The sequence below is a fragment of the Mastigoproctus giganteus genome, chromosome 12 (assembly GCF_048544385.1).
Source record: "Mastigoproctus giganteus isolate SK-2022 chromosome 12, ASM4854438v1, whole genome shotgun sequence".
NCBI lineage: Eukaryota > Metazoa > Arthropoda > Arachnida > Uropygi > Thelyphonidae > Mastigoproctus > Mastigoproctus giganteus.
In genome coordinates, this window is record NC_143586.1 from 82,265,918 (window position 1) to 82,287,444 (window position 21,527).

Sequence of the window (21,527 nt, forward strand, 5' to 3'; positions counted from 1 at the left end):
GGGAAGTTAAAATCTCCCATTATAATACAGTCTGGTTTACTTGCCTACTCTGTTTCTCTGCACAGTTGTTCATTTGTACTCATCAGAGTCATTAGTCCCATAACACACTCCTATCCTCAATTTTGCTTCTCTAGTGCTTATACCAAACTGACTCAACATTGTACTATCCATCTATGTCAACTAGATGAACATCCTTATATTTTGTGTTTGTTAACTAACAATGTAATCCCTCCTGCCTTTCTATCCTTTCTGTACACATTATGCTCCCAAAATTCAAATTCTGCATTTCTTATATCTGTGGGACACCATATCTCTGATATCCAAACAATATCTGCCTTTGATGTCTTGACCAGCACCTCAAATTCATCAGATTTCTTTACTATGTTCCTAACATTAGTATACATGCACCTGTTCTTAATTTTAGTTACCCCAACACAATCCGTGTATTTACTTGTTCCATGATGACCCCCTATCAGTTCTTGAAATCCCGCACCATGCTTTCCAGGCTGCTGCACATTCCAATAAAAGCGTTGCAAGAATCACTTTCACCTCTGCATTCGGCTTCTGTTAATCTATTAGTCTGTGAATTCCCCGCTAATCTAGCAGTTTTCTGACCCACCTAACACTGCCTCGATGGCATCAACAAAAATTTTGCACCCTTTCTATTTAAGTCTATCCCATCCCTGTAGAAGCAGTCTCTCCTATTAACAAGCACAGACCATGCTGAGAAAAATTCTACCACATGAGCTTTGCACAATCTCTCCAGGGCTGAATTCATTGACAAAGCTCTCATCATATACTCCCTCTTGTCGTGTTTGGGCAGAATTGCAAGCACTTTCAAATTTAACCCTAACTCGTGACTTTTTTTTCCACATTGACCTGTACTTGTTAAGTAAGTCTGCAGATCTCCTACTCTTAATGTCATCAATGCCAACGTGTTTTATCACCCATTGTGCCCTTAAAAGATGATATCTGCCCTACAACCTCATAAACTTTTGCCCCCTGGCAGACAAACCCTTGTCCCATTCCACCTATCCTTTTTGCACAGTATATTTCCCATCATCTGGACTGTAGGTAATCTTTTAGTCTGTGTATTCCCCCCAAAGTTAGCAGTTTTCTCACCAACCTAACACTGCTTTAATAGCATCAGGAAATATTTTTATAGCCATTCTAATTAAGTGTATCTCATCCCTGTTTCTACAGGAGTGGGATACACTCATTAGCATCAGCAAATATTTTTGCAGCCGTTCTATTTAAATATATTCCATCCCTGTAGAAACAGGGATGGTATACAACTGTCTGTGGACAAAGGAGAGACAATCTGATTGTCTCTCCTGTGTCCACAGACCATGGTATGAAAAATTCTACCTCATGATCCTTCTCAGTTTCCCCACAGCTGAATTTGCCTGAGAAAGCTCTCATTGTATACTCCCTTCTATGGTTGTTGTTTTTGGTTTTTTTTTTTTTTTTTAGGAGTATTAGCAACTAAGGCCATATTGCTCCGGGATATACGGTGGTCATTCCCTGACCTTTCCGCATCCTCCGTATTTGGTGGTGATGGGCTCGAACCCGGGTCTAATCAAGAAGCATGTGCTACGCACTGCTGCTCCTTCCCACCTGGCTACGGAGGAGCCTTCCTTCTATGGTGTCTCGGTAAAATTGCAAACATTTCCAAATTTTATCCTAATTTGCGACTTTTCCTTAGCATTACCCTGTACTTGTTAAGCAAGTTCCCAGATCTCCTACTCAACAATGGAGGCGCCTCCGTAGCCAGGTGGGAAGGAGCAGCAGTGCGTAGCACACACTTCTTGATTAGACCGAGGTTCGAGCCCGTCACCACCAAATATGGAGGATGCGGAAAGGTCAGGGAATGACCACCGCATATCCCGGAGCAATATGGCCTTAGTTGCTAATGCTCCTAAAAAAAAAAACCAAAAAAACTCAACAACGGCCGACTGGGTTAGCTGGGTAGGTAAAGTGCCTACCTAGCAACCCAAAGGTCGCGGGTTTGATTCCCGCCTCAGGCTGGATATCACGATGGTGCCGAACCAACCGGTTGGTTAGATATCCCGGCCATGATACACGAAGGAAGCAAGAAAAAACTGGTTCCTTCGTGTATTGATCACATCATACGAAATAAAATAAATTAGCAACAACGTATACAACAATATCATCTTTTGTGCTGTTAAAAGATATCTGCTGTAGAGCATCATCAACTTTTGCCCCTGACAGACAAACCATGGTCCTATTTCACCTATAATTTTTGCATGATATATTTCCTGTTTCCCTGAAAATAGTGTCACTGGCTATAAATATCTCCTGCACAACCATCACAGTCTGCTTTTTGAATTGGTACTGTGTTGTCTGATGCATGAGTGTAAGCTCTGGAAGAACAGCAGCTCAGAGCAAAGAATGACAGAAAGTGCACAGTATGGGTTCAGTTGAAAAAAAATGTATACTTGATTAAATGTATGGGGAACCTCCTCCAAAAACAGCAGCCTACTGGTATTTATGAACAGTAGATTTAAGCAGGGGAGCCAGTCCCAGAGATCTAGGGTACTGGTTGACAGAATTAAAGTGTGATCCATCCAGTCTTCCTTGATAGGACTCTGGGGGAGGGATAATGCCTTTGTTGTTATTTGTGGCCCTTTTCTGCTCACTGGCCTGGATGCATTGCATTCACTGCACAATTTTCCCTCAGTTTCTTCAGGATGGTTTAACAATACCTCAGTTTCGCTATCAGAAAGGCCCTTTACTAGATCTTGACGTCATATCTAAATACTTCACTTCAATACAGAATATAAGTTACTTTGTGACTTCTATGCAGAAAAAATAACAGTGCCGCCACCTACCATAAACTGTTAAATATAAACATCAGTATGGATGGCAGTACAGCAGGAAAATAGATTTTATAATTGGAAACATCAATGGATATGCCAGGTTTCCACATTGGACTTGAGGGCCTAAAAGAGAGAAAGAGAGAGAAAACGTGGCCTGTCATTAGCAGTTGAATATAAATATCGATTTAGTTTTTCAGATTATTTATTATGAAGTATAAATAAATGGCAGTACAATAATTGAGTCGGTACAGTGGAAAATTCAATTATTATGACATGTGCACTTAATAATTCAATACAAACATCAATAAACATAGATTTAGCTTTACAGATTCTTTATATGAAATGTAAATTAGCATTAGCATTAGTAGAGGCATACAATGCAAGAAAGCAAGCTTATGTAGCATCAGCCAAAAAAAAAAAAAAAAAACCCTTCCCATTTCATCCTTCTATTCGTTCCAAATGCCTGCCCAGCTCAGCCTTAAATTTATTTAGGCTATTACCTTCTGCAACAAAAGATAGAGGCCTGTTCCACCAATCAACTACCCACTAGCTAAAGGCAAATTTCTGCACATATATTCTACAACTATCTTTCCTCAATTTGAAACTGTGCCCCCTCAGGTTCTTAGTCTGAGCAAGATGAAGAATCCCATCAGCATTCAGCTTACTCAACCCATTCAAGGCCTTATACACCTCAATCAGATTACCTCGCAGGTGCCTACTCTCCAGGTGCTGCAATTTGTAGATCTTAAGCCTTTTTTGGTAAGAGCACCCCTTTGTTCCCCTCACCAATCTTGTTGCCGTTCTTTGTACTTGTTCTAACAATTCTACATCCTTCCTAAAATGAGGCCTCCAGACCTGTACACAGTACTCTAGGTGTGGCGTGACCATTGCTTTGTGTAATGGGATTATCACCTCCCTGTCCCTGCTACAAAATTCCTATATATCATTGACAAGACTCCATGACCTGCCCTGGCAGCCCCTCTGTACTGCTCAGTGGATTTCATATTTGGCTGCACAATTACCCCCAGGTTTTTTTACTTTCCACTTCCCTGAGTGTAGTACCACCCAGTTGGCATGTTTCTCTTCGGTTATTGCTACCCATGTGCAGTACTTTACATTTGTCAATGTTAAACTCCAGTTGCCACTTCTCAGCCCATTTTCCCAACTTACCTAGATCCAGTCGGAGTAGCATACTGTCTTTACTGTTGTTAACAACCCTGCCTACCTTTGTATCATCTGCAAACTTGGCCATTAAGCCTGATATACCTTCATCAGTATCATTGATAAATATACAAAACAACAATGGGCCCAACACCGAACCCTTGGGAGCTCCACTAATAACATTTGTCCACGAAGAGCAGCGTCCATTGATTACCACTCTCTGTTATCTTCCACTCGACCATCCCTTTATCCATTGTAGCAGCTTACCCTTGATGCTATACCTCTCCAATTTGTACAGCAGTCTTCCATGTGCAAAAGTATCAAAACATTCCTGAAATCCAAGTATATGATATCAAAATTATTTTTGGAATTCAGTTCCTTTGTGACCACATCATAGTATCCAATCAAATTGGTCAGACAAGACCTCCCTGTGACAAACCCATGCTGTGTCTTAACTATTACTGCAGTCTTGTCTAGATGATCCTGCAATGCTTTTTTAACCAGTGATTCCATTATTTTCCCCGGAACACAAGTTAAACTAACAGGTCTGTAGTTACTTGTGAACCTCCTTTATGAATTGGTGATACATTTGCACACCTCCATTCCATGGGGAACTCCCCTGAGTCCAAGGAAGCTCGTATAATTATGGCTAAGGGTTTGCTTACTTCCTTTGCTGCCTCCTTTAATATTATAACTGGATAGATCCCATCCACCCCAGGTGCCTTCCTTATGTTTAACTTCAACAATTTCTCCTCCACTTTGCTCTCAGTTATTACAAAATCACTTAGCTCCCTATTAGAGTTTTATAAACTTCTAGTACTCCCGTCATTCAATAACTCCTCATGTGTGAATGTAGATGCAAAATACTCAATCATCCCATTCCTTCTAGAGTTTACATAAGTAAGTAAAGAACTCCTTGCTGTTTTTCTTTGCATCCTTTGCCAAAGATTTCTCATAATCTGCCTGTGCCTGCCTAACCTCCTTTGTGACTTGATTACAGACTAGTTTATACCTGCCATAGGCTTCTGTCACCCGATACTTTATATGCATCCCATACATTCTTCTTCTCTGCCACTAGCTTCATTAATTCATCTGACAAAGGAAGTAAGCATCCATTTAGGTCTAAACCTTAAACAGTATTTCTTAGTTGGAATGAAAAGTCTAGTAGCCTCCAAAATTAAGTCCCTGAAGGCTTCCCATTTATAATTCACTGTTGGTAACATCATCAGTTGATCCCACTGTACAGAATTTAAAAACTGTCTGACACCTCTGTAGTCACCTTTACGAAAGTAAAAGCCCTTCTCTTTAGCCTTGATGGTAGTTACATCATAATTCCCACATCAATACATTGTGATCACTTTTGCCCAGTGGTTCCTTTATCTGCAGATTCTTAATGCATGAAGAATCACTACTGATAATCAGATCAAAAGTATTGCTCCCTCTGGTTGCCTCTCGAACATGTTGCTGTAGAAAACAGCAACATGCTGAAGAAAACAGCAACATGTTCATCCAATAAATCCACAAAAGTCTTGCTAGTGTGTGAGTGACCAATCCACAAGTTCCAGTTAATATCTGGAAAGTTAAAATCTCCCATTATAAGACATTCTGATTTACTGGCCCATTCTATTTCTCTGCACAATTGCTGATTATACTCATCAGATTCATTAGGCCTATAACACACACCTACTCTCATTTTTCCTTTCCCAGTGCTTATTTCACACCAAATAGACTCAACACTGCATTGTCCACCAGCATCAACTGAATGCACTTCCTTAGATTTTGTGTTTCTTAACTAACAGCATAACCCCCTCCTCTCTTCCTATACACATTGTACTCCCCAAATTTTAATTCTGCACTGCTTATGTCTGTGTGACACCATGTCTCCAATATCCCAATTGTATCTGACTTTGATGCCTTGATCAGCACTTCCAATTCATCAAAATTATTTATTATACTTCAAATTTAACCCTTTGGTGTACATGCAAGTATATATGCACCTGTTCTTACTTCTTAGTTACCCTAACAGAGCCCATGTATTTATTTGTTCCATGATGACTCCCAGCAGCTCTTGAAATACCCAGTGACTTGCTCTCTAGGCTGCTGCTCATTACAATAGAAACAGTGCAAGAATCACTTTCACCTCTGCCTGTGGCTACTGTTAATCTTTTTATCTGTGAATCCCCCCCCCCAAGCTAGCAGGTTTCTGACCCACCTAACACTGCCTCGATAGCATCAGCAAATATTCTTGCACCCTTTCTATTTAAGTGTGTCCCATCCCTGTAGAAGCAATCTCTCCTGTTAACAAGCACAAACCCCACTGAGAAAAATTTTACCCCATGAGCCTTCATCAATCTCTTCAGGGCCGAATTGATTGATAAGGTTCTCATCATATACCCCCTCCTATCATGTCTGGGCAGAATTGCAGACACTTTCAAATTTAACCCTAACTCGCAACTTTTTTTTTTTTTTTTTCCGCATTGACCTGTACTTGTTAAGTAAACCTGCAGATCTCTTACTCTTAAGGTCAATGTGTACAACAGTATCACCTTTTGTGGCCTTAAAAGATGATATCTGCCCTACAATGTCATCAGCTTTCGCCCCTAGCAGACATACCCTTGCCCTGTTCCACCTATTCCTTTTGCATAATATATTCCCTGTCTTCCTGACAATAGAATCACCAACAATAACTACTTCATGTGGGACCAGCACATTCTGCCTTGGAGATTGTCGCTGTGTTGCCTGATGCACAGGAGTGACCTCTGGCATTGAGTTGGGCAACTGAGAGGTGATGGGTCCCTCATATTAATATCTTCGAGAGCATCTACCCTGCACCTCAAACTCTGATAGACACTCATCAGAATGCTGAGTTGGCACCTAATTTCTTCAGTCTCTGAACACACAAAGACATCCTTCTTTGCTAGATCATGTCCTGTTCTAGACAGGTCTGCAAAAATTTCACGTTTCGCACATTTTTTTAGACTGTGATGCATTGAAGAATTGCCCCTTCGGTTCTCCTGTGAACCACAGTACTACTGCTACTTTGCGCCCGTTGCTTTGCTGCTCTAGTCTGGGTCATGATTCCATTTTATGTATAATTTAATTAACAATGAAATTTAATAAGATTAATAAATTTTACTGATTAATTGATAATACTATATTAAGTGCTACATATTTCGCTATTTAGTTTTATGTTAAACCTTATGCTATGAAGTTCAGGATTTATGTTACTCTATTCCATATCATATAACAATGGCGGCAAGTTAAGAACGGTAAGGTCTATGGACACTAAGTATTAACTTTCAAAATTGCTATCTAAATTCAAATAAACCAAGGAGCTTTGACTAGGACTGTAAAGCTACTTATAGAAAATAATTTTGCATAACAATTAAGTCAATAAAACAATTAAATATATATAAAAACTTAGCGTTCGCAGGAGTTGCAAAAATCTTGGCCAACACGGTAATAGCCTTGTATCGAGATGATATATACAGATATAAGCATATACTTGAAAGGGGTGGGGGGAACTGTTAAAATGATTCGTTTTAATTTTACCTAAACAGGACTGCTGAGAAGCGGCATTTGAGCATAGGTAAAGAGGCCTGTGCACTCTGGATTCATTCTATATAATCTATTATGTAGCACAGAGTGAAACGAAAACTAAAATAAAATAAATGACAGGTTTAATGTTAAATAGTAAAACAGAATATTTGTACCGTATGTATTTAACATATTCTGTTTTACTATTTAATATTAAACCTGTCATTTATTTTATTTTAGTTTCCGTTTCGCTCTGTGCTTCATAATAGATTATATGGTATTTGAGTTTAACGTTGATAAATACAAGTACTGCATAATGGTAGCTGTAATCCCAGAATAACATACCAAATGGGTGATGCCACACTCAAGGTAATGGAGAATGAAAAATCTTGCATCTATTGCTTTTGATAAAAGGTATGGATACAAGATTATGCAAATAGTAATTGCACATACAGTGTACACTGCTATCACAGCTCTCTGAATTTTAAGTCAAGTATTTGCTATATTACTGTATAGAATGTGTCTTATGCTTATTCTTCTTCATATATATATTCTTCATTTAACCACCATAATTTATCTGTTATGATATATAATTTTTGGTCCTCATATGTAGTTGTGTTATATCTCTAGGTAGCTTTTGTGTTTATACTTAACATTTTTGTTTTTTATATGCATGTTTTCTATATGTGTCTCTTGCCTTAACCTTACTGAATAAATATTCATTTAATTAAATTCATTGTATTTAGCCTATATATTGTTAATTGTACCTAACCTTTTGGCATACTTTAATATATCACCTAGTTTACTAACTAATATCTGACTGCTAGAATTCCAAAATCTTGATGTGGGATGGTTAGTAGCTCAACGGTTTTACAGACTTTTTGTGAACAATCGTATAGAATTGGGTTACTGGATATGAAGGGCATATTACATGGGTTGTGTTACTCCTATTGCATACATGCCAGCAAAGCTTTTGTAACAAAAGATAATTCCTTCAAACCCATCCAACTAGGTGCCAAGATATCATGTAATTGTATCTGGTTATCATCTACCTATGCATGGAGAATATTCCTTTGATATTTGCTATATTTCTAAAGCATTGGAACAAGTGCGTTCTATACAAGAATATGGCTTGCCCCCATCAGCTGTAATTCTGCCTAGTGGGTTCTTTTTCATCATACAACAGATCTGCCCTTGGAGAATGCTGAGAATCTGAACACTTCAGCCTGCATAGAATAGTAATCTGTCTTTAATTCCTTATAAAGGACTGCAGATTGTTCTCAGACATTTCATAGTACAGTCACTCCCCGACTTACGTAAGGGTTGCGTTCCGCAGAACTCTGTGTAAGTCGGAATTTCCCTAAATGCTTATGCAACACTCGAAATTTGATTGAATTTGATTGAAGCAAAAAAGAAACATTCGACAAACATGTAAATAGAATTATTTATTCAATTTTTTTATCTCATGTGCAGGAAAAATTACAAAAGTGTACAAAATTACAAAAATTTCAAAATTATAAAATTACAAAAAGAGAGAGGAGACAGGCATAATTGTCAGCAAGTTTTACCTTTTGTGCATTGTTGCCAGAATTAACTTTCCAGCTGATAAGCACTCCTCTGTGGGAGTTGAAGGCTGTGTAGATTTAGAAGGGATTTTTTCCAGCACATCACAAAATTTCTCTGCAGCTGCAGAATTGGTACTGACCACTTCACCACATACTTTAATGTTTTGGAAACCAGTGTGATGCTTGAACCTGTTGCTTGCCAAGAACTTGGCTTGTGGTTCGCTGTACTTATCCTTAATATCTTCATAAATACTTCTTGCTTTTGCTTGAATGGCCATTGGACTCTGGGGCACTCACTTCTGAATCCAATTTTCTATATCCATATTATTAATAGCTTTTCCACCTTCAATATAGACCTGAACGCTGTTTTGTGATCACTGTTGATCCTTTTAACTTTTTTAAATGCGTTGATCCTTTAACGTGTTCTTTTATACACACACACTGTCCCTTAAAATAGTATTCACTGTTGTGGGTAAAGTGCCTGCCTGGCAACCCAAAGGTCGCAGGTTTGAATGCCGCCTCGGGCTTGGTTCAGAGTAAAATGCAAATATTTTGGGAGGTGCACTATGGCCACAGAAGCCAATGTGCCAACAACTAACAAAAAAAAAGTATTCACTGTTGAAGCAGCGAGACCTAATTCTGTGTAGTAGATGATAAACTTTGTCCTGCTTCATACTTCTTAACTAATCATTAGCATTAGCATTAGTAGAGGCATTTGATGCAAGAAAGCAAGCTTATGCAGCATCAGCCAAAAAAAAAATAAAGTAAAATAAATAAATAAAAAATAACCACTTCCACTTCACCCCTCTGTTCATTCGAAATACCTGTCCAGCTGAGCTTTAAGCTTATTTAGGCTATCAACTTCCACGACAAGGGATGTCTGTTCCGCCTACCAACCACCCGCTGGCTAAAGGCAAATTTCCGCACATCTATCCTACATCTGTCTTTCCTCAATTTGAATTTATGCCCTCTCAGGTGATTATTCTGAGCAAGAGGAAGAATCCCATCAGCATTGAGCATGCTCAAACCATTCAAGGCTTTGTACACCTCTATCAGATCACCTCGCTGGTGCCTAGTCTCCAGACACTGTAATTCGCAAAACTTAAGCCTTTCTTCGTAAGAGCACCCCTTTGTTCCATTCACTAATCTTGTTGCCCTTCTCTGTACTCGTTCCAGCAGCTCTACATCCTTCTTGAAATGAGGCCTCCAGACTTGTATACAATACTCAAGGTGTGGCCTGACCATTGCCTTATACAAGGGATTAATCACCTCCTTATCCCTGCTACAAAAATTCCTATATATCACTGACAATACACCATCAGCTACTCTTGCAGCCCGTCTGCACTGCTCAGAGAACTTCATATCTGCCTGCACAACCACCCCCAGGTCCATTTCATTCTCTACCACTGTCAGTGTAGTACCACAGAGTTGATACGTTGCTCTGGGGTTGCTGTTTCCCATATGTAGTACTTTACATTTGTCAATGTTAAACTTCATTTGCCACCTCTCGGCCCATCTGCTCAACCTTTCCAGATCCTGTTGCAGCAGCAGCATAGTGTCAGTATTAGTTCCTTGACAACCCTGCCAACCTTCGTATCATCTGCAAACTTGGACATTAAGCTTGATATACCATCATCAATATCATTTATAAATACAGAAAACAATAAAGGACCCAATACTGAACCCTGAGGGACACCACTAATAACATTAGTCCACGATGAGCAGTGTCCATTGATTACCACTCTCTGTCTTCTCCCCCTCAACCACCTTTATCCATAGCAGCAATTTACCTCCAATGCCACACTGCTCCAATTTGTGCAGCAGTCTTCCATGTGCAACAGTATCAAAAGTCTTTCTAAGATCCAAGTATATAATATCAAAGTTTCTTCCTTTGCTGCCTCCTTTAATATAATTGGATAGATCCCATCCACTCCGGGTGACTTTTTTATGTTTATCTTCAATTTCTCCTCCACTTTCCTCTCAGTTATTACAAAACCATCTAGCTCCCTGCCAGAGTTTAATTCACCTCTGGCATTCCCCTTCCTGAATAACTCATGTGAATGTAGATGCAAAATACTCATTCAGTTTGTTAGCCATTTGAGCAGGATCATCAACAGTTGAACCATCAATATCCAGTGGACCAATCTGATTCATCCCTTTTCTTCTAGAGTTTACATAGGTAAAGAACTCTTTGCTGTTTTTCTTCGCATCCCTTGCCAAGGATTTCTTGTAATCTGCCTTCGCCTGCCTAACCTCCTTTGTAACTTGGTTACAGATCAACTTGTATCTATCATAGGCTTCTGTGTCACATGTTAATTTGTATGTATCCCATGCATTTTTCTTCTCTGCCATATGCCTTATTAGTTCATATGACATCCATTTTGGCCTAAACCTTGAACAATATTTCTTAGTTGGTATGTAAAGCCTAGTAGCTTCCAAGATAAGTTCTTTGAATGCTTCCCATTTTGAATTTGCTGTTGGTAACATCATCAGTCGATCCCACTGTATAGAATTTAAATACTGTCTCAGTCCATCGTAGTCGCCTTTACGAAAGCAATACCCCTTCCCTTTACCCCTAATGGTAGTTACCTCTTTGAGTACACTTCAGAACACTGTGATCAGTGCCACCTAGTGGTTCATTTATCTGCAGATTCTTAATGCATGAAGAATCACTACTGATAATCAAATCAAGGGTATTACTCCCTCTAGTTGCCTCCCAAACATGCCGATGTAGAAAACAATCATCCAATAAATCCACAAAAGCCTTGCTAGTGTGTGAGTGACCAGCTCCCAAATTCCAGTCAATATCTGGGAAATTAAAACCCCCCATTATTAAAACCCCTCAGAGTGGCCCACTCTGTTTCCCCGTACAGTTTCTTATTATACTCATCAGAGTCATTAGGCCTATAGCACACTCCTACTCTCAATTTTGATCTCCCAATGCTCATGTCACACCAAACTGACTCGACACTGCACTGTCCAGCGATGTCAACTGGCTTCACTTCCTTGGATTTTATGTGTTTCTTAACTAATAGCATAACCCCTCCTCCCTTCCTATCTTGTCCCTTTCTGTAGACATTGTACTCTGCAAATTCCAGTTCTGCATTCCTTATATCTGTGTGACACCACGTCTCTGATATCCCAACAATATCTGCCTTTGATGTTTTGAGCAATACCTCAAATCCATCAAATTTATTTACTAAACTCCTAGCATTGGTGTACACGCAAGTATACATGCACCTGCTCTTCCTCTTAGCCACCCTAACACAACCCATGTGTTTACTTGTACCCCCATGATTCCCAGCAGTCTCTGAAATATCCTGCATCTTATTTTCCAGGCTGCTGCTCATTCTAATAGAAGCAGTGCAAGAATCACTTTCTCCTGTGCCAGTGGCTACTTTTAATCTATTAGTCCTTGTATCCCCCCAATCTAGCAGTTTTCTGACCCACCTAACACTGCCTCAATAGCATCAGCAAACATTCTTGCACCCTTTCTATTTAAGTGTATCCCATACCTGTAGAAGCAGTCTCTCCTGTTAACAAGTACAGACCAGGCTGAAAAAAATTCTACCCCTTGAGCCCTGCACAATCTTTCCAGGGCCGAATTGATCGACAGGGCTCTCATCATATACTCCCTTCTATCGTGTCTGGGCAGAATTGCAGACACTTTCAAATTCAACCCTAATTCACGGCTTTTTTTCATCAGTGACCTGTACTTGTTAAGTAATTCTGCCGGTCTCCTACTCTTAATATCATTAGTGCCAACCTGTACAATTATATCACCTTTTGTGCCCTTAAAAGATGATATCCGCTCTACAACGTCATCAACCTTTGCCCCTGGCAGACATACCCTGGTCCCGTTCCACCTATCCTTTTTACAAAGCATGTTTCCCGTTTCCCTGACAATAGAGTCACCAACAACTACTAGTTCCTTTGGGACCAGCACATTCTGCCTTGGGGGTTGCCGCTGTATTGCGCGATGACCAAGTGCAAGCTCTGGCATTGGTGTTAGCAGCTGAGAGCTTGATGGGCCCGTCACTTTCATTCGAGGTTGATGGGCCCGTCACTTTCATGTAATCATTCGAGAGCATCCACCCTGTCCTTCAAGCTCTCATATAGGCCCATAACAACGCTGAGTTGTCGCCTGATTTCCTTACACTCCTTGCATCACGCACATACAAAGACATCGCCCATGGCAGTATCATGTCCCATACCTGACTGCTCCGCAAACATCAAGCAAATAGTTCATCTTAAAAGGCTGTGATTCAGAGGGCAACTGCCCCTCTCAGTTCTCTCCTGAGCCACAGCATTCCCATTAGCTTGAGCCTTTTGCTTTGCTGCTCTGGTTTGAGTCATGATTTCGATTTACTTTCAATAAAATTTCAATTTCAGTACAAAATTAAATCCTAAACTTGTATCCCAACACAGTATAACGCTATATTTATGTTTCAGTAACGAGTGTTATCTACGAAATATTTATATTTCAGTAACGAGTGTTATCTACGAAATATTTGTTTTAGTAACGAGTGTTATCTACGAAATCCCTTTATATAACTTCTGTATCAAATTATGTATTAATTATTTATTTTTACTAATTATTTATGTTACATAACCTAAGTGGTTATATGTATAGTTAAAAGTACAATTTAATTGCCAATGAAGTTCGACAAGATTAATAGATTTTACCGATTAATTTTCGTGTAACAATGGTGGCTATTTACGAACGGTAAACACGTGGATTTGATACCCTTTCCGATACTAAGTAATACCTACAAAATCTCTATCTAAGTTACTTTAAACTTAAGTACTGTAAATAGGAATATAAAGCTACTCTAGAAAATAAGTTAATATGTCAATTTAAACTAATAAAGCAGAAAATAAATCAGAAAAAACTTCTCTGTTCCAAGAGCGGCAGAAAGGCACGTCCACATAGGCAACTCTCGTCCTCAGACTCATCTTCATTTCTAAATCAGTTTTGTTTTGTTTCCTAGCACTGCCAGCAATTTGCACTTTCCATTAGTCCCTTTCCCTTCACCATTGTAATAAGTAAATAGGAATGAAGAGAAAGTTCTGAAAATTTATTTGTTTTTTATATGATTGGACCATAATACTGTAATGTAAAAACTCACAGAATTCCAGTTATCCGGATTATCACAAATGCAATAAGATAGAGTTTACTTCCCATTTATAATTAGATTCACTAACAGAAAAGCCTAATAAACCCGAAAGTGCAAATTGTTTTATGGTTGTGACCTCCAGAAATGTGTTTTAGAAAAATATCACAAAGGCATTCAAAATTGATTCTTGTAATGGCACATGTGATAATGATGAAAGTGTAGTGCAATTTCCATTATAAAAATGATCTTTTAGAGAGATAAATACCTTAATTATATAGCGAAAATTTCAACTTCTAAGATCTTGGAACGAATTACCAAAAAAAAAAACTGTTATCGGGTTCATATTACAATATTTTCATGATACCTCCATTTATTCCTACGGAATGCAAAATACATTTCCACGATTTTTTTAAGTTTGCACTGGCTGGAATAAACTTACGTAAAGTCAAATTTCTGTAAGTCAAGTATTACGTAAGCTGGGGAGTGGCTGTTCTTCCTTACCATTTCTTCAGTGACTGCAAGGAAAGCAGAACAGCTAAACATGGATAATTAAATTGTAGGGTTCTTTCTTTCTTTTAATTAATTTTGACTTGATAATCATTTGAACAAGTTAGTGCAAAGCATCATTTTAGTTTGTAGTTAAAAAATATATGAAATGGAAACATTTTTGTTACATCTCATATTGTGACTGCCTTCACGAGTTGCCTGGAATTGCAGTCTTGAATAAACAACTCTTTGCCAGTAGAAAAACTAATGTTAGTTATTCTTGGCAGATACCGCCACCCAGGTGACACTAGTAAAGTACTAAAAAGGGTTTAGTGTCTGAGGCTTTCTGCCCTAAACCCTTTTTAGTACTTTTTGATAATCTTACTTAAGTATGAGCTTACTACTTAATAGATAAATTGATTAATATTAACAGTTAATTTTATTAATATACATACCTTCCAAAGCATGATTTTAGAACAAATAAAAAATAAAAATAGTAATATATTAAAAAAATGTCAATAAAGACATTAAAGAATCCCTCCTCACCATCCCTTCTAATTAGCATTAGTAGAGGCATACAATGCAAGAAAGGAAGCTTTGTCCTGCTCCCATTTCACCCCTCCATTCGTACCAAATGCCTGTCCAGCTTAGCCTTAAATTTATTTAGGCTATTAACTTCCACAACAAAAGATGGAAGTCTATTCCACCAATCAACCACCTGCTGGTTAAAAGTAAACTTCTGCACATCCATTCTACAACTGCCTTTCCTCAGTTTTAATCTATGCCACCTCAGGTTCTTAATCTGAGCAAGAGGAAGAATCCCATCAGCATTCAGCTTGTTCAACCAATTCAAAGCCTTATACAACTCAATCAGATCACCTCGCAGGTGCTTGCTCTCCAGGTGCTGCAATTTGCATAACTTAAAGCCTTTCTTGGTAAGAGCACCCCTTTGTTTCCCCTCGCCAATCTTGTTGCCCTTCATTGTACTTGTTCTAGCAACTCTACATCCTTCATAAAATGAGGCCTCCACACATGAACACAGAACTCTAGGTGTCACCTGACCATTATCCTCCCTATCCCTGCTAGCAAAATTCCTATATATCATTGACAAGACTCCATGACCTGCATTGGCAGCCTATCTGCACTGCTCAGAAAACTTCATATTTGACTGCACAATTAACCGCAGGTCATCCTACCCATATGCAGTACTTTGCATTTGTCAATGTTAAACTTCAGTTGCCACTTCTCAGTCCATCTCCCTAAGTTATCTAGATCCAGTTGGAGTAGCATACTTTGTTTACTGTTGTTAACAACCCTGCCTACCTTTGTATCATCTGCAAACTTGGATATTAAGCTTGATATACTTTTCATCAATATCATTGATGAATACACAAAACAACAATGGGCCCAGCACCGAACCCTGGGGAACTCCACTAATAACATTTGTCCACGAAGAGGTATCTATTGATTACCACTCTGTCATCTCCCACTCAACCATCCCTTTATCCATGGTAGAAACTTACCCTTAATGCCATACCTCTCCAATTTGTACAGCAGTCTTCCATTTGCAACAGTATCAAAAGCTTTCCTGAAATTCAAGTATATGATATCAAAATTATTTTAGACATTCAGTTCGTTTGTGACCACATAGTATCCAAGCAAATTGATCAGACAAGACCTCCCTTTAACAAACCCATGCTGTGTCTTCACTATTACTGCAGTCTTGTCTAGATGATCTTGCAATGCTTCTTTAACCAATGGCTCCATTATTTTCTGTGGAACACAAGTTACACAGGTCTATAGTCACTTTTGTCACCTTTTGAACCCCCTTTGGAGTAGTTGGTGATACATTTGCACACCTCCAGTCCATGGGGACCTCCCCTGAGTTCAAGGAAGCTCTCATAGTTATGGCTAAGGGTTTGGTTACTTCCTTTGCTGCCTCCTTTAATATAACTGGATAGATCCCATCCACCCCAGGTGCCTTCCTTATGTTTAACTTCAACAATTTCTCCTCCACTTTGCTCTCAGTTATTACAAAATCACTTAGCTCCCTATTAGAGTTTGATAAACTTCTGGTACTCCCGTCATTGAATAACTCCTCATGTGTGAATGTAGATGCAAAATACTCATTCAGTTTACCAGCTACTTGAGCAGGATCATCAATAGTCAACCCATCTATGTTAAGTGGTCCAATCTGATTCATTCCCTTCCTTCTAGAATTTACATTGCTGTTTTCTTTGCTGTTTTTCTTTGCATCCTTTGCCAAAGATTTCTCATAATCTGCCTTTGTCGGCCCAACCTCCATTGTGACTTGATTACTGACAAGTTTAAATCTGCCATGGGCTTCTGTCACCTGATAATTTATATGCATCCCATACATTTTTCTTCTCTTCCACGAGCCTCATTAATTCATCTGACATCCATTTAGGGCCGAACCTTGAACAGCATTTCTTAGTTAGAATGAAAAGCCTAGTAGCCTCCAAGATTAAATCCCCGAAGGCTTCCCATTTAGAATTCAACATTGGTAATACATCAGTTGATCCCACTGTAGAGAATTTAAAAACTTTCTGCTACCGCTGTAGTCACCTTTACGAAAGCAAAAGCCCTTCCCTTTAGCCTTGATGGTGGTTACATCTTTAAATAATTCCCGTATCAGTACCTTGTGATCACTGTCACCCAGTGGCCCTTTATCTGCAAATTCTTAATGCATGAGTAATCAGTGCTGATAATCAGATCAAGAGTATTACTCCCTCTGGTTACCTCTCAAACGTGCTGCTGTACCAAACAGTCATCCAATAAATCCACAAAAGCCTTGCTAGTGTGCGAGTGACCAAACCACAAGTTCCAGTCAATATCTGGAAAGTTAAAATCTCCCATTATAAGACATTCTGATTTACTGGCCCACTCTATTTCTTTGCACAATTGCTCATTATACTCATCAGATTCATTAGGCCTGTAACACACACCTACTCTCGTTTTTCCTTTCCCAGTGCTTATGTCACACCAAACATACTCAACATTTCATTGTCCACTTACATCAATTGGATAGATGCAGTTCCTTAGATTTTATGTGTTTCTTAACTAACAGCATAACCCCCTCCTCCCTTCCTGTTCTATCTATCCTTTCTGTACATATTGTACTCCCCAAATTTTAATTCTGCACTGCTTATATCTGTGTGACACCATGTCTCTGATATCCCAACAGTATCTGCCTTTGATGTTTTGACTAGCACTTCAAGCTCATCAAATTTATTAACTATACTCCTAGCATTGGTGTACATGCAAGTATACATGCACCTGTTTCTACTCTTAGTTACCCTAACAGCCCATGTATTTATTTGTTCCTCTATGACTCCCAACAGTCCTGGAAATCTCTATTGCCTTGCTTTCCATGCTGCTGGTCATTCTAATAGAAGCAGTGCAAGAATCACCTTTTCCTCTGCCTGCGGCCACCGTTAAACTTTTAGTCTCTGTATCCCCCTCCCAAGCTAGCAGTTTTCCGACCCACCTAACACTGCCTCGATAGCATCAGGAAATATTCTGCACCCTTTCTATTTCAGTGTACCCCAGCCCTGCAGAAGCAGTCTCTCCTGTCAACAAGCACAGACCATGCTGAAAAAAAATTCTACCCCTTTGAGCCTTGCACAGTCTCTCCGGGGCTGAATTGATCGACAAGGCTCTCTTCATATACTGCCCCCTATTCTGTCTGGGCAGAATTGCAGACACTTTCACATTCAACCCTTACATGTGACTTTTTTTCATAATTGACCTGTACTTGTTGAGTAAATCTATAGATCTCTTACTCTTAATGTCATTAGTTCCAATGTGTACAACAATATCACCTTTTGTGCCCTTAAAAGATGATATCTGCTCTACAACGTCTCCGTAGCCAAGTGGTCAGGAGTGGGAGTGCAGTAGCACATGCTCTTTGAATAGACCTGGGTTCAAGCTCCTGACTGCTAAATATGGTCAATCTGCCAACCCGCACTGGACCACTGTGGCAGATTATGGTCCATTTCCCTCACCATGAATTGTTGAGGAGGCTTCCACCCTGCAGTGGGTTGATAATGGCTGCAGTTTACTTTTTTTTTACTTCAACGTCATCAACTTTTTTCCCTGCAGGATATACCCTGGTCCGGTTCCACCTATCCTTCTTGCATACTATATACCCCATCTCCCTGACAATAGTCACCAACAATAACTAGTTCCTTTGGGACCAACACATTCTGTCTTGGAGATTGTATGTGTGCTACCTGATACATAGGAATCAGCTCTACCGTTGAGCTGGGCAGCTGAGAGCTTGATGGGCCCTCATTAATTGCTTCGAGGGCCTTACACCTCAAGCTGTCATAGTCGCCCATCAGAACGCCTAGTTGGCACCTAATTTCTTGACACTCTAGGCATCTAGAAAGTTCAGCAAATATTTCACATTTCGCTCATTTTTTGAGACTGGTGCATCAGAGAATCGCCCCATTCATTCCTCCCTCGAGTCACAGCGCTCTCGCTAGTCTGTGGTCTTTGCTTCGCAGCTCTTGTTTGGGTCATGATTTCCATTTAAATACAATTTAATTAACAGTGGAATTTAATAAGATTAATAAATATTTTTGATTAATTGATAATACTATACTAAGCTAACATTCCTGTACAGTGCTTCATATTACGTTATCTAGTTTTACGTTATACCATACGCTATCAGTTCAAGATATATACGTTGCACCATAGGAGATTTTTAGGAAACACATGTACTGCGTTATAGCAGAACTGACTGTAGTATAATCGTATTTATAATATGTACTACAGTATTAAACAAGAAAATTATGATTATAGAGGGCAGTAAGGTTACAATTAAATTGTAAATTGCACTATATAAGCTACGTACCTATCAAGGCCTAACAAGAGAATTGTTTTTAATACTTTAAAATAATCTGTCAAAACATGCTATTTCAATGGTAGAGCATGTTTTAAAAGAGAATTATGAAGGTGCACAGTTTCAGTTTCGCAGTTAGGCTGCTCTTGAAAAAATCAACGTACAAGTTCTAATCCTTGATGAGCATCTTTCATTGAAACTTCTTGTTCTCATTTTCATCACTACAAATTTCAGAAGATTCCATTACCTCTGCAATGAGTTCCTCTTCATTCTGCATATCCTAAAACATTCAATTTCTACGTAATCTTTGAAGCTTAAGTTTTCCTGTAACTTTAGGTGATGATGTGCACACTCAATTATTTCTTCCTTATAATTGGACTGTTCTTCTCAATTAATAGAAGAAGAAGCATGTGAAACTTCACACATTGCATCGTTCAAAGTGGTAAATCCAGCATGTTTGAAGCAGTTGGCAATCACTTTTTCATCAACTTCCTCCCATGGTGAAACACATAAATACATTGCCTGCAGGATGTCAATTTTGCATTGACTTTTGCTTTCAAGACATAGCACAATTTTGTTTAATAGCATTGTCTTAAATTTCTGGAACCATCTATCTGGACTTTTAAATTCTTCAGTATCCATTCAATGCACAAACGATTCAGCATTAGCTTTTAAAAGATTACCATCTACAGGAATGTTTTCTGCACACATCATCATTATCCATTCCCAAAGTACCTTTTCAAGCTCCAGATACTTTCCCTTTTGTGCTTAAATCCTACCTGATGCAGCAGATTTCTCTAAGCTTTCAATCTTTTCCCGAACTTTCAGATTATTGAACACTGGGTACTCTTAGGAAGGCTGAACTGTTTGGCAATGTGTCTTAGAATGCACATATTATCTATAGCTTGCAAAATCCTAATTTTATCCGCAATTGGCAAAGCTATCCACTTTCTTGGAGCCGTACTAATAAACACACTCTAACCAATGAAATGAACTTCTAGCTGATGTTCATTTCATTACCGCACTGCGAGCGAAGAGCATGGGAAATCAATAAATGATTTCTCACAGTCAGACTGCAATTACTTCAATATATTTTAAGTGGTCTGTCATTTTTAAACACGAATATTGTAATAAAAAAGTTAAAATTCAGATTAAGAGGTGAAAATTTATGGTCATTATAGAGAAATCCTTTTATTTTAAAGGTTGTTATACTGAATGTAAAATAGCATTAGGTTAATGAGAAATTGGCTGGGACCAACCACATAGGACGTTATAACATGTTGGGACTTTAAAAAGAGGGTCACTGTAAAGAGCTTCAACTGTATATTATGTTGTGTATGAGACAAATGTATCCAGTCCATTATAAGAAGCAAGAGAATTTCATTAACCCCGGGCAGCCATGCTACATCTGACAGGTGTGGCAGAAAAAGAATCTTTGCCCAAAAATTTTTTGATTCAAGGTTAATGACTGAAACCTTTTCTATCTTCCTAAATATAGTCATAGTTTTACTAGGGTTGGTAGTTTTTGTAGTAAAATTTTGTGGTTTTCGTAGTGTGGAAAAAAATGACCTGTCAGGTGTAGTGCAACCACTTTTGCAACTTTTTTGTTTAGTAGGCACGTTGCATCTCACAGGTGTTAGTATAGAAAATATAAAATTATTACATATATATATATTTTTTTTTTTTATTTATTTGTTTGTTTTTTTTTAACTTATATTATGTATAATATATCAGCAGAAATATATGTACATGTGTAATTTCCAAAGTATTGTATAAACAGAAATAAGTGCACATCCATAATTTTTCGGAACCTTGTGTGGTTTTCACTTTTATAAACTTCAAAATGTGAGATACTATTACTGTTTTTATATTTTATGTTTATAAAGTTTCTTGTTTATTTTTAAAAAATTAATAAAAGTTTTGTTTAATTGAAAATAACATTTAAAAAACCATA

General features: G+C 38.6%; 1 protein-coding gene across 1 annotated transcript in view; it reads left to right on the forward strand.

Moving 5' to 3' along the window:
- The window catches only part of LOC150077232 (uncharacterized), a 47,403-nt gene that overhangs the window by 20,928 nt on the left and 4,948 nt on the right, over positions 1 to 21,527 (forward strand). The window lies entirely within an intron of this gene.